This window comes from Dromiciops gliroides, chromosome 4, assembly GCF_019393635.1.
Source record: "Dromiciops gliroides isolate mDroGli1 chromosome 4, mDroGli1.pri, whole genome shotgun sequence".
NCBI classification, from domain to species: Eukaryota; Metazoa; Chordata; class Mammalia; order Microbiotheria; family Microbiotheriidae; genus Dromiciops; species Dromiciops gliroides.
This window is the reverse complement of record NC_057864.1, coordinates 101,202,982-101,216,312: the sequence shown is the minus strand read 5'-3', so window position 1 is coordinate 101,216,312 and position 13,331 is coordinate 101,202,982. Positions and strand designations below refer to the sequence as shown.

The 13,331-nt window shown below is 45.8% G+C and overlaps 1 protein-coding gene across 7 annotated transcripts in view; it reads right to left on the bottom strand.

Annotated features, from left to right (window-relative positions):
* The window catches only part of PPFIA4 (PTPRF interacting protein alpha 4), a 69,208-nt gene extending 58,108 nt beyond the window's left edge, over positions 1–11,100 (bottom strand). For 5 of the 7 annotated variants that reach the window (XR_006356238.1, XR_006356241.1, XR_006356242.1 and 2 more), the window contains exon 1: positions 10,948–11,100. The gene's annotated coding sequence lies outside the window, so the exon portion shown is untranslated. Of the gene's footprint in view, positions 1–4,587; positions 4,612–9,529; positions 9,578–10,947 lie in introns of those variants that run through there. The other 2 variants (XR_006356239.1, XR_006356240.1) reach the window with 2 other exon arrangements.
* Between the last annotated feature and the right edge of the window lie 2,231 nt (positions 11,101–13,331).

Here is a 13,331-nt window from a genome sequence, read left to right as displayed (position 1 = left end):
TAAATATCCCTTTGTAAACACTGATATCAACTAGTTGATCAATATTAAGAGAGAAGCTGATGGGAGCTCCTGGATAAGAGGAACTCTGGTCCCTCAGGGTTATTCAAAGAATCCTAAGAAAAGAAGGAGTCAACCATTCTCTGAGGGCCTCCCCTGCTAGCCAAGTTTAGGGGGGGTGAGCCCAGAAGAGGTGCTACATAAGGATAAAAATGGAAAGAAATGAACAAGCAGAAGAAAAATGGAAAAGATAAACAAACTATCCCTTTATAAGAAACTGTCTCCTCCAACAAGAACAATAGAGCTACCGCACTTGGATTCTAACATAATAATCCCAGATGTGCTTATAGAGGAAATATAAATAGCACTGAAGAGAACAAAGTGAAGAAAAGGAGCAGCATTAACCAAGTATACATAGAGGCGATCCATGATGGAGGGGACTCAATTATGAGGCATTGAGGAATTGATTCACAACATATCTGAAGGAGAAGATGCTAAATGCATGGGGAAAAAAATCTCAGACCTCATTAATACTGAAAAAAAGAGAAAACGTCAAGAACTACCAACCTATATGCCCATTTCCCATCGACATTAAATTTTTATGAGAACCATCTCCTCGCATCAAGGGCATCCTTGATGAGAATATGAGAAGGGAACAGGCAGGCTTTTGCAAGTGATCTTCCATAGTGGACTACATCTTTGCCATCATAGAACTCAAAGGATACAAGATCTCATTATGCTTGTTGTTTGTTGATATTCTAAAAATTAGCATTTTATTTGGTAGAGGAAAATGCTCTCTTAAAGGCTTTCTTTCCACAAGGTACCTCCCATCTATACAGAAAAATCTTTCAAGATCTCTTAAAAGATATACTGCAGGGGGCATCTAGGTGGCACAGTGGATAAAGCACCAGCCCTGGATTCAGGAGGACCTGAGTTCAAATCTGACCTCTGACATTTGGCACTTACTAGCTGTGTGACTTTGGGCAAGTCACTTAACCCTCACTGCCCTGCCTAAAAAAAAAAAAAAAAGATATACTGCAGAGATAACCTTGCTCAGCAGCCTTCTGATCCCAAACATTAGGTGAGATATTGAACAAAGAGTAGGGTTTTTCCAAAAGTGTTTGCCACAGTGATGGAAGACATCCAGTGAAGAGGGATTCTTTAAGGATGGCGAGGTCCTCCCGATTTTCTGTTGGCAAACAACATCACATTGGTTATAACAAGCCATATAACACTGCAGAGGCTCCTGGAAAGGATCCATGACCACTCAAAAGAGTTTGGCTGGACTATCCACATGGGAAAAAACGACTGGGTAAAGAATGCCTATTACCCAGAATATGACATGCAGGTGGACAACCAATGGCACTGGACCATATGTGTATCAGTGATGTATGTGCATGCACACACACAATGAACTGGGCCTAGAGTTAAACTGGGCTGGACCATCATCAAAAAATCACAAAAACTCTTTTCGTGACTCCAAATTTCTCCCAAAATAAAGACCCAGATTTCTAATCCCAATATATTTTGGCCGTGTAACTGAAAAACATGAGATACAACCAAAACTAAAAATGAACACCACAGAGGCATATGGTGGGAGCAAGCAGTCAGAGGACTATGTCAAATAAGGAACCCCAAAAGAGAACCAGTGTAAAGGATGCCATCAAAGAAATGCATGATCAAAAGAGAAGATGAGCTATTCATGGACAAGCAGTAACAGCTGGGCAGCCTCTGTAGTATCCTTATAATGTCAGGAGAAAGGGGCGAAGGTCTTCAGCACGTTATGGGGAGCCCCTGTGGTGGGAAGATGTGGTCAGGCACAAATGGATTATAAACTGCATCACTGGAGAGGACAGCCAATGCAATAAGATCGATAAGATCCCAAATCTAGTTGAGTATCTGAATGTATGCCAGGCCCTAGAAGAGGTTCAAGGGGTACAAAAAACAAAAAAGGAACCACCCCCTGCCTTCAACGATCTTATCTTCTAAGTTACATTCCCAGATAAACAAATACAGAATAGAAGTAATAACAAAGTCATTGTGGAAACAGGAGGAAGCACAGTGGGCTGGGAGGCTGGAATGGCCTCTTCCAGTAGGTGGCCCTGGAGCTGAGCCTTGAATGGGGCTGTTTTTCTGAAAGACAAAGGTGAGGAGGGATAGCCTCTGATGCTAAGGCGCAGAGGGAGAAGGTGGAATATCACATACAGGGATAATGCGTAAGGCCTGTTTGGCTAGAACACAGGAGTTTGAGAGGGGAAGTAAAGCAAAACCAATGTGCAAAGATGAGTATTATAAGGGGCTTTAAATGCCAAACATAGATGTTTCTAGAGGGAACCAGTAGGGGAGTTACCTCTTTTAGATCTCTGCTTAGGAATATCAGTTTGTCAGCTATTTGGAGGGCAGAGGGAACAAGGAGAAACCTGAACCAGGGAGATCGATTAGATTACTATTGTTAGTAGTAGTATTGATACACATCCCCATGACCAACTCTCTAGGCCTCAGGTGTCTTGTCTAGTTGATAGGATTGTCACAGGAGGATCAGCTGAAGAAATTGGGCGTGTTTAGCCTGGAGAAGAAAAAAGAAGATTCAGGGGAAGGGCGTAATAATACCTACTTCCAAATAACTGAAGGACTGCTATGTGAAAGAAGTCGTCCAAACTCAAAAACCCTTGTGTCACGTCTTCTCCCTCTTTCATCCTCACATCTAATCGGTTGCCCAGCCCCGCTGATCCCAATCCAATTCAGAAAGCATTTATTAAGTGCCTATCTGTATACTTTTTAAAGACCCTCTATGTCTAGGGGCAGCTAGGTAGCTCAGTGGATAGAGTGCTGGACCTGGAGTCAGGAAGACTCATCTTACTAAGTTACAATCCGGCCTCAGACACTTACTAGCTTTGTGACCCTGGGCACATCATTTGACCCTGCTGGCCTCAGTTTCCTTATCTGTAAAATGAACCAGAGAAGGAAATGAAAACCACTGCAGTATCTCTGCCAAGAAAACCCTGAATGGGGCCACAGAGAGTCAGACACAACTGAAAAGGGATTGAACAACAATCTCTTGACTAGATGAACATGCCTTAATGATCTTTCTGCCTCCATTTCACCCCTCTCTAATCCATTCCCCAAGTATCTTCCTTAAAGACTGACCCCTGCTGCAAAACCTTCAGTCACTCCTCAATGACTACAGGATAAAATAAACAGCTCACATTTGTATAGGCTTTCAGGTTAGCAAAGCAAATTACAGACATTATTTCATCTGATCCATACAACCACCTTATGAAGTAAATGGGATATTAGCTCCAATTTACAGGTGAAGGAACTGAGACTCAAAAGGATGAAGTGATTTGCACAGAGCCATCAAGCTAGCAAGCATTGAGGCAGAATTCAAACACGGGTCTTTCTGACTCCACTATACCACAAATGCTTAGCACTGAAGGCCGTACCACCCTCCAGCCATATTTCATATGAGTCTCCAGCACACACTCTCTGTTCCAACCAAATTATGCAACCCAATGCTCCTGGATCTCAACCTATTCTCCCCTTCTCATCTGTGTGCTCCCACAGGCCAACCCTCACATCTGCACTTGCCCCACATCAACAGGAAAAATCCATTTCTTCCTTCTAGGCCTAGTTCCTAGGGAATTTTTTCCAAGAACACCTCCCTTATATTGACCCTGCACACCTAAACTTGAAAGAATCCTTCCCTCTTCAAATCTCTTCAAATACTTTGTTTGGATATAAAGAACATTTCTAAAAAGAAGAATTCAAACTACTAACAACAATGTGAAAGAATACTCTATATCAAAGCTTGTTTGGTTTTTTGTGAGGCAATTGGGGTTAAGTGACTTGCCCAGGGTCACACAGCTAGTAAGTGTTAAATGTCTGAGGCTGGATTCGAACTCAGGTCCTCCTGAATCCAGGGCCGGTGCTCTATCCACTGCGCCACCTAGCTGCCCCCTATATCAAAGCTTCTTAAACTGGGGGTCTCAACCCTATATGGGGTCATGTAACTGGATGTGAGGGTCATGAAAAATTTGGCAACAGTAAAAGGTTATGTATAGCTAATTTTATATATACCCATACCTGGGGTCGCATAAAAATTTCTCAGGTAAAAAGGGATCAAGAGTGGGAAAAGCTTAAGAAGCTCCGCTCTAAATCACTAACAAGAGAAATGCAAGCAAAAACAAAAAAACAAAACCCTGAGGTTTTACCTCATATCCAAAAAAAGATGGGAATAGTCAATGTTGGATGGAGTTGTGAGTAGATAGAAAGGCTAGTGCATTGTTGGTGGAGCTGTGAATCAGTACAAACATTTTCAAAAGCAATTTGAAATTTATGCAAATAAAGTGACTAAAATGCCCATACCCCTTAACCCAGAGATTGCAGTACTGTCCAAAGAGGCTACTGATAAGAAGAAAGTCATCACACATATCAAAATAGTTATAGCTGCACTATTTATGGTGTCAGAGAATGATTAGGGAATAAGTTGTGATACATGAGTGAAATAGAATATTGACTTTAAGAAACAATGAATATGGGGGCAGCTAGGTGTCGAAGTGGATAAAGCACCGGTCTTGGATTCAGGAGTACCTGGGTTCAAATCCGGCCTCAGACACTTGACACTTACTAGCTGTGTGACCCTGGGCAAGTCACTTAACCCCCATTGCCCTGCAAAAAAAAAACAACAAAGAAATAATTAATATGATGAATATGGTGAAGCATAGAAGTCAAGAAAAAAATGCATATGATGACTACAGCTGTGTGAATGGAAAGACTCACTACCCCAAAACAGTCAAAAGTGAACTCGGTGAAAAAAAATATGGCCCCAAAGAAGGGATATGGGGAAAAAAACTCACCCCACTCTTCAGCAGAAGTGGGAGAGGGCCACTGGGTGGAACAGTGCCTATATTTGCAGACATTTTTTCAATGTATTTGTTCAATTTAGCTTTTTTTTCCCTCTCCTTCCTCTTTTTCACTAAAAACATTCTTTGTTATATCAGGTGGCTTTCTGGGAGTGAATGTGAAAGGGATCCTGGGAGAAATTCTGGTGATGAAAAAAAAAAAGATATCAATAAAATTTTATTTTTAAAACTGTTTTAAAAAAAAAATCCTTTTCACAGACTTCTTCCTGCATAAGTCAATCGCCCTGGTATCTTGCACATTTGTGTGCATGGCTCATTCCCCTTCAGGGCAGGCACTGTCTATTTTCTTTTTCTTTGTATATCTCCAACACCTAACAGAGCAACTGGCATTTTTTTTTTCAGACTGAACCTTTGATTTGATTGGTGCAGGTAATTCCTGGAGAGGAAACCTCCCTCACTGATGCTGACAGGCCCCTGCTTTTTTGTAAGGTGAAGCCTATATAGTGCTTCTCAGAATAATTATTTTAAATGCATGAAAATAAAACACATAGGATAATACAGAAAACCAATTATAATTGAATAATTATTAAACATTTTTTTAAAACAAGTTCATGGACCTCAGAGTTACCTAGGGTGGTAACAGGTTAAGTGACTTGCCCGGGGTCACACGGGCTATATGTGTCAGAGGTGACAGGCTCAGGTTTTGCTGACTCTCTATCCACTAAAATACTGCTTCTCACACAAAGTGCCTTACACATAGTAGGTGCTTAATGAATGTCGAATTCAAAAAGGAATAAATGGATTCTGTGTTGCTTCCTCCACGAGAACAAACCTGGACTAGATGTAGAAGTTATAGGGAGGCAGATTTTAGCTCAAAATAAGTAAGGACTTCCTAATAATTATAGTTGCTCCATACAGACATAGCTTAGGGTCACTTCCCCCACAACACTGAGAAGGGTCAGCAAACTGTTAACAAAATGATGGAAAAAAAGACCAAGAAGACCAAAACCGCAAGGCAAGGTCAGGCTCAAAGTGTCAATCCAATCCAAGCCCATAAGCATTTAAGCACCTACTAAGTGGCAGGATCTATGCTTGGTGCTGGAAATATAAAAATGAAAGCAAACAAGTTCCTGCCCTCAAGGAGTTAACATTTTACAAAAGAAAAACCTGCAAGCAGACCAAAAAGGACACCGGTTGCACCATGGGAAGAAGCAAAGGCAATGGGCACACCAGAGCCAGAGGGAGCAAGCACCAGGCATTCTTTGTTTGGATGCTCTCTCCTCAATTTGTTCTTAATAGTTTGTATACTCTGGAGGCAGCTAGGCGGCACAGTGGATAGAGCACCAGCCCTGGAGTCAGGAAGACCTGAGTTCGAATCTGACCTCAGACACTTGACACTAGCTGTGTGACCCTGGACAAGTCACTTAACCCCTGTTGCCCCACCAAAAAAAAAAAATCGTTTATACACTCTTCTGCAGGGTAAGGATGGTGTCTTGATCTTCTTTACATCTTTACATGAGTGCCTAGCCCAGGGCCACACACAAAGAAGTCACCCAGTCAAAGCTCATCCAGTGAAATGAGAGAAACATCTACTCTTGGTCGTTCTGGGCTGGTGAAGCCTCTGGGATAACAGTGTCATCAGAGAACTCATAGCTAGACATGGGTGTCTCCCTAGGAGCTGTGCCTTTCTGGAGAGAGGTGGTGGACAGGAAATGAAAAACGAGGCACACGCAAGCTGATGTGTCTATTCCTGCTTAAATGTATTTCTTGGTTATAAGAAAACAAAGTTTTCCGTGGAAATGGGGGAATGACAGTGATAGGAAAAAAAAAAAACAATCGCCATTAAAATATCATTCAAGGGGGCAGCTAGGTAGAGCAAGTGGATAGCTCACTGGCCCTGGAATAAGGAAGAACTGAGTTCAAATCCAGCCTCAGACACTTGATACTTACTAGCTGTGTGACCTTGGGCAAGTCATTTAACCCCAATTGCCTAAATATATGCATATATATAATTTAAAATGTCAGAAGCCTACTGTGGCTAGGAGAAGGGAGCAGATACCTTCAGCAAGCCCAGGGAGATCATAGGAAATAAAGGTTCTTTCATTTCCAAGGACATTCTTGATTGACCAACCCAGCTTCATGGTTCTGGGAATGGAGATTCTTGGAATCAAGTAAGAGAAGGGACCCCTGGCTAGTGCTTGACCTTCCCTTCTCTCCCTATGCACCACACACACACCATATCTCCCAGACAGCCTGGGTTCAAAACCCAGCTCTGCAGCTTAAGAGCTGCAAGACCTTGCTTGGGCAAGCTACTTAAAAACTTGCCTATGCCTTAGTTTTCCCATCTATAAAATGAAGAGGTTGGATTAGATAATGTCGAAGATCTCTTCCAACTCTCTACCTATGAAGTCCTAACCCTTCCATCTACAGCTTTTGTTGCCTCTGACATTTGGTGAACCTTCTTTGACTCCCTCCCCCAACCATGGCACCCTGGGTTTCCACTATAAATAATAGGTCCTTCCTATACAGGGCAGCAAACCCTGCCACCTCTCCTACCCTTAAACTAGACAGCTTCTTCCTTCTAACCCCTTTCCCATTTTTCTTTGCATCACATCCTCATTAATTTTTCTATAAGAACTGATATCTCTCCCAATTCACCCTTCCTCTAAAATTTCCTCTTTCTGTTGAGAGTACCACCATCCTTCCGATTACTAGGATCCATGAGCTCTGAGTCACCCTGGACTTTTCTCTCTCCCTCACTCTTCAGATCTAATCAGTTGCTGGCTGCTGTTGACTCTACTTTTTAAAGCACCTCCAAAAATTCCTCTCTCCCCTTTTTACTCATGTGGCCACCAACCTGCTCAAACCCCTAATCACCTCTTCCATGGACTACTGCAAGAGTCTCCTAAATGGGTTCCCCATTTCTTTTTCATTTTTTATTTTTTTTGTGGGGCAATGAGGGCTAAGTGACTTGCCCAGGGTCACACAGCTAGTAAATGTCGGAGGCTAGATTTGAACTCAGGTTCTCCTGAATCCAGAGCTGGTGCTTTATCCACTTCACCACCTAGCTGTCCCAAGGGTTTCCCATTTCTAATCTCTCCCCTCTCCAAACCATCCTCCATACAACTGCCAAAAACCTTAGGCACAGGGCTGACTGTGTTCCATGCCCCTGATCTATAATCTTAAGTGGCTTTCTACTGGCTCTAGATCTTGTTGTCTATGATAAAATATAAGCTCCTCCACAAAGCATTTGAAGTCCTCCACTATTTCGCTCCCACCTGCATGGCCAGTTATAATTTTACTCCTCTTGATACTCTTCTTCCCAGCCAAACTGGTCCCCAAACTCTACCTTTCCTTTTCTATTCCTGGGGTGCTCCCCAAAATCTATACCCAAGTTTCTTCTTCCATGCATCATCATCTTCAAGCAGTTTTTAATGCCTGGGATACACTTCCTCTTCATGGCAGCAGGCCAGGATCTTAACCTTTCTTGAAGGCCCAACTCAGCTCCTACATCCTCTGTAAACCTCCCCAGGTATTCAATAAATGTTTGGGGAAGTGACTCACTCATGAAAGTGGCAGAGTTGGATGATCTGGGTTTGAATTCTGGCATTGCTACTTATTGCTCCTGTGTGACCTTGGGCAAATTACTTCCTCTTTTTCAGGGCTTTGGTTTCCTCATTCATAAAATCCTCAAGGCACTCAAACCAAATTATCTTTAGGGTACCTCCCAGCTCTAAGTCCTTTGATGGTACCCACTGCTTCATATGATCCTAGCCTAGCAGTGAAGGCAGGACTCCCCTTAGAACCAGGAGCTTGCTGTCCCCTGCTACCCACAGCACCACAGTCTGTCCAAAACCAGCACCACACATGTCCTCTGTAGCTAATTATAGGTCAGTGAGCTCTCAGGACAGAGAAAGGGACAGATGGTAACTTCCTGTGGCCCTGATACACACACACACACACTCCTTTTTGCCCATCTCTCCCATTTTCCTGAGACAAGAACTTGACAACAGCTTTCTCCACCCAGCCTTATTCCTCCCATTCCTGCCTCTAAATGCCAATCCCATTGCCACCATTCAGACCCTACCACACCTCATTTCCAGAGCAAGCTATCTGCCAATTCAACATGAGAGGGCCAAAAGCTTCTAGGGATAGAGCCCTTGGCTAAAGAAGACCTCAGCCAGCTTTCTCTAACTCCAAGCACACAGAGCCCAAACAATTCACCCTCAGGGTCCTAGCCCTAGTGGGCACCTGTACCTCATCATCTGTAAAGGTCCTCATTTATAGGGGGCTTATCTTATCGTCACTATCAGGGGCATCTTGTTCCCTCCCCCACATCCATTGTCCTCTGAAGTCCTAGAAAAAAATACTGCAAATGGTCCCCAGCTACGATTTCCTACAGCTGGACCACAGTAATCAGATCGGAGCCTGGCATTCCACCCACCCTCAAGCCCCAGATTCGATGCCACCCCCACGGTTATGACATCATGATATTCTGTTTCACAGCAGTATCCTTGATGCCAACAAGTACAATTCCCTTTCTGCCCCCCACCCCCACCCCGTTTCCTCCCCCACACTTTTCCTCCTTCCAGAGATGTCATCTGTGCCCAGTGCCTAGTACATTCATTCTTGGCCTTTAATAACCTTTGCACCATTCATCATCTACTTACTTCCAGATGCCATGAAATTCAGGCATCAAGGAGCTGCAGGACAAAGCCCTGGAAAACAATGAGGGGGAAAAATAATACAGGCCTGTCCTTCCAGCCAGAACAGCTTCCCCAGGAATGCCTGGCCCGCTATACTGTGGGAGTATCCAAAAACCCTGCTAAAAGGATGTGGTCCTCGCTCTCTCTGCTTTGGTCTGTTACATCCAAATGGAGGGAAAGGGTGACTGGATGAAAGTACATCTTGCTGTTCAAACCCACTCTCATACATATACACATAAAAGGGTGCTTCCAGCCCAGGTGTCCTCAGAGGTGACTTCAAGGCAACCCCAAGGGACACTTTCAAGTCCAAGCCAGAAGCCCTTTAAGCTCACTGAGTGGGAGGGATATAAAACCTGAGCAATACTTCCCTCATCATCCCTCTTTCCTCCTCCACCCCATTAAACACTAGACATTGGGAAGGGAAGCTGGGGGTGGGGAGACAGCCCCATACCTAGGAGTCCACCACATGTCTTTCCCAGGAGAGTGACATCACCTTCTAGTGGCACTTCCTTCCCTCCTCTCCCATGATCCCTGCTTTTCTCCTGCCCCCACCCCCAAGAAAACCATAAATCACATTTACAATCTTTTCATCACCTCCTTTTTTTCCTCCCCCTTCCTCCCACAATCTGGAGAGGAACCCTCCACAAAACACACACTTACACCCAGATCACGGAGGATTTTCACTTTCCCTACATGTTCAGAGACCCGTTTTGGGTCCAGGACCCCCTGTTCAAGATTGGCCAGCATGCCCCCAACCCCCATTCTTAGCATTGCAGAGAGGAAAGGTATCACTCCCCAGAAAAGTGATGGGTTAGACATTGCAGGGAGGTGGTGTGAAGGAAAAAGCCTCGGGCTGAGACCCCACCCCAAACACTCCTCCCTTCCAATTCCTCCCCCTCCCCCCAGGGCCTTGCCAGCCTAGACATCGGAGCTGATGAAGGGGTTAGGTGAGCTTCCTGGAAGGCGGGGGGGGGGGGGGGGGGGGGGCTGTCCACAACGCCTCTCACCCTATCCCCTCGCACTGACCAACTCAGCCCCTTCCTGAAGGCTGATCGGGCTGGGGGGGGGGGGTTCAGTCTGGGCTGGGGTAAGGAGGGACCGAGGGCACCCTGCTCCCCCTTGCAGACGATGCATCATCCCCTACCCCCACACATTCAAGGGCAAGGGCTGTGGGGCCGGAGGGGCGGCCGGAGGGACCGCGTCTGCACCTGCCGGCCAGGACGTATCCAGGGGCTAGAGCTGTCTGCTAGGATACCGCGGGCAGTCACCACCAGACCAGGCGGGAGCCGGGCAGGGGTTAGGCCTGGCTGGGGGGCGGGGGTCAGGAGGAGGGGAGGGGGAAAAGGAGGAACCCTGCCCCCCGCCCCCCGCCCGGCCCTCACCTGCCGCCGCCGCCGCTCACGGGCAGCAGGGAGCCGCCCCCGCCCGCCGGAGCCCAGCACGTCCGAAGGAGCAGAGCCGGAGCTGAACTGGCTGCAGCCTCAGCCGGTGCCCGGCCCGAGGCCCCGCCCCCGGCCGCGCACATTAGCATGTCCCCGCCTCCGAGGCGGAGGCGCCCCGCCCCGCCGCCGGCGACTAGCGGCCCCAGCACGTGATGAGGGTCGCGGCGCTCCTGGCGCCATCTTAGCGGGACCCCCGGTCAGGTGTGAATATGCTCCAAAGGGGCCGGGGGGTGAGCGGCTCTTCCCAGTCCCCCACCCCGATGCCGCAGCCAAACCCTAGGTCTTGTAGTCTTGGTTTTTCAGACCTGCACCCCAGCCCTGCACGGTCACTACGCCCCAGCGCGAGGAGGCCACCTTCCAGGTGGGAAAACTTGAGATCTGCAAATCCCAGTAGGCACTGCCAGGCTCCATGCTGGAGGGAACAGGGGCACTGCCCCAACTCTTCCTGCGCCCATTCCCCTGGGGACTGCGCCGACTCCGTACTAGGCCGGGGGGCGGGGGGGGGGGGGCAGGCTCAGGCTGGGCACACCGCTCCATTCCCTGTAACGCCCCGGACCCCCTGGTGCCCTCCTTCCTCGGGCTCCCCTCGGGGCCACCACTCCTCCCCACTCAGGGCTGTAAGCTGCTGGGCACCTACAGAGAACCCATTAAGAATACCCAGTGAGCACCGCTCCAAGTGTGAAGGGTTTTTATATCCGTGCAGCACTGTGTACATATGTATTTATAAATATATACATAACATGTTCTATTTCAGTAGCAAATACTAGTTGATGCAGCAGCAGGATGGCACACAGAGCCTTGCTCTCCTTTTTCCTTCTCCAAAAATATTTCCTATGTCATTTCATTTTCCTCTTTTAGGAAGATAGTGGGGGGAGACAAGTGTGATTCAAAAGCCAATGAGTCAGAAGACATGCCCATTTCTAGTGGGAAAATGACAGGCCCTTTTGCCTAGGCTGGCTCTCTCAGGGCAATTCACAGAAAAAAACTGAAGAGGACAAGTGTTCAACTTGCAGGCCAAAACATTCCATCACCAACAACCACCACAGACACCTGGGAGGGGGAAAGAAGAGGCTTCCTCGAAGGTAAAGGCTTTGGGACATGCAAGTCTTCTCCATGAGATAGAGAAAGTATAGAGACAGTATCTGGGCAAATGGCACATTCTAAGGCCACATGAGTCAATGACACAGCTCACACACCGTGTCTGAAAGGTTTAGAAAGCATTTGCCTCACAACCAAACTGTGAGGTAGGTACTGTTTTTCCCATTTTACAGATGAGGAAACTGGAACTTGGAGGGGTAACTTGTTCAACATTACCTAGTTACTAAACAGCAAAGTTAGCATTCACTTTTGATTAATCATCACTAAATTTGAGGTGAGTAATCATGCCAACAGGACAACGGAGCCAATATCCCACTGTTGGCACTGTTTTTGTACAATACAACTCCAGTTTGATTTTGCAAAGAGAAAGGAGATGAACAAGAGAGAAGTCAAAACAAAACACCTTCAGAACAAATCATTTCATTTCAATCTTCTTTCAAAGCCATCCTATTTCTGGTAATTTCATTTTAGGGAGACTATTACAAGTGTCTTCCAATGTTTAAAAAAAAGGAACTGTTTTTAAATATGGGAGTTTACAAGGAAACACCCTGTTTCTTGATGACAACCCCAAATGCTGCTGTTGCCATCCCAGGCTTCCATCCTGTTAACAACTCAGTGCCACGCAAGGTATGGAATGAGGTCGGGCAGGCCTAATAACAAACAAAGTTGCATTATTAGGCAGTGATTTCTCAAAATTTCCAGAACCTCTTCGGCAGAAAAGGCAGGAAGGCAAATGTTCATTTAGAGGCTTGGCCTATGTTATCAGCTACCTGGTACACAGGGTTTCCACACAGAAGGTTCCACTTTGGTTCTAGGTTCTGGTGAGATCCAACTGTCTAGCTAATCACCATCACCACCACCAATGAGATCTTAAGATCATTAAAAAACAGGAAGGTAACTTTACATAAAACAGTTGTTCTCTTTTTTTCAGATTACCAGATATAGACACTCCACCCCTTTCTACTACAGGGAATAAACCTATCTGCAAGGCTGCAAGCAGATCAGGCTTCAGGAGGCACCCAGGCTGGCGTCAAAGGCAGATGAGTGAAAGGTCCTCAGGACCTCCTCCTTAGCCCAGGAAGCCAATTTTACAAACTGATGAATCAGTTTTATTCTTTTAATGATATAAATACCTCCTACTTATTTCTAGAAGATTAAGTGTTTTCCCTGTAGTACCTGTGGTTTTTTCATTTTAAAATTTTACTACAATCTAACAAGACGACAAA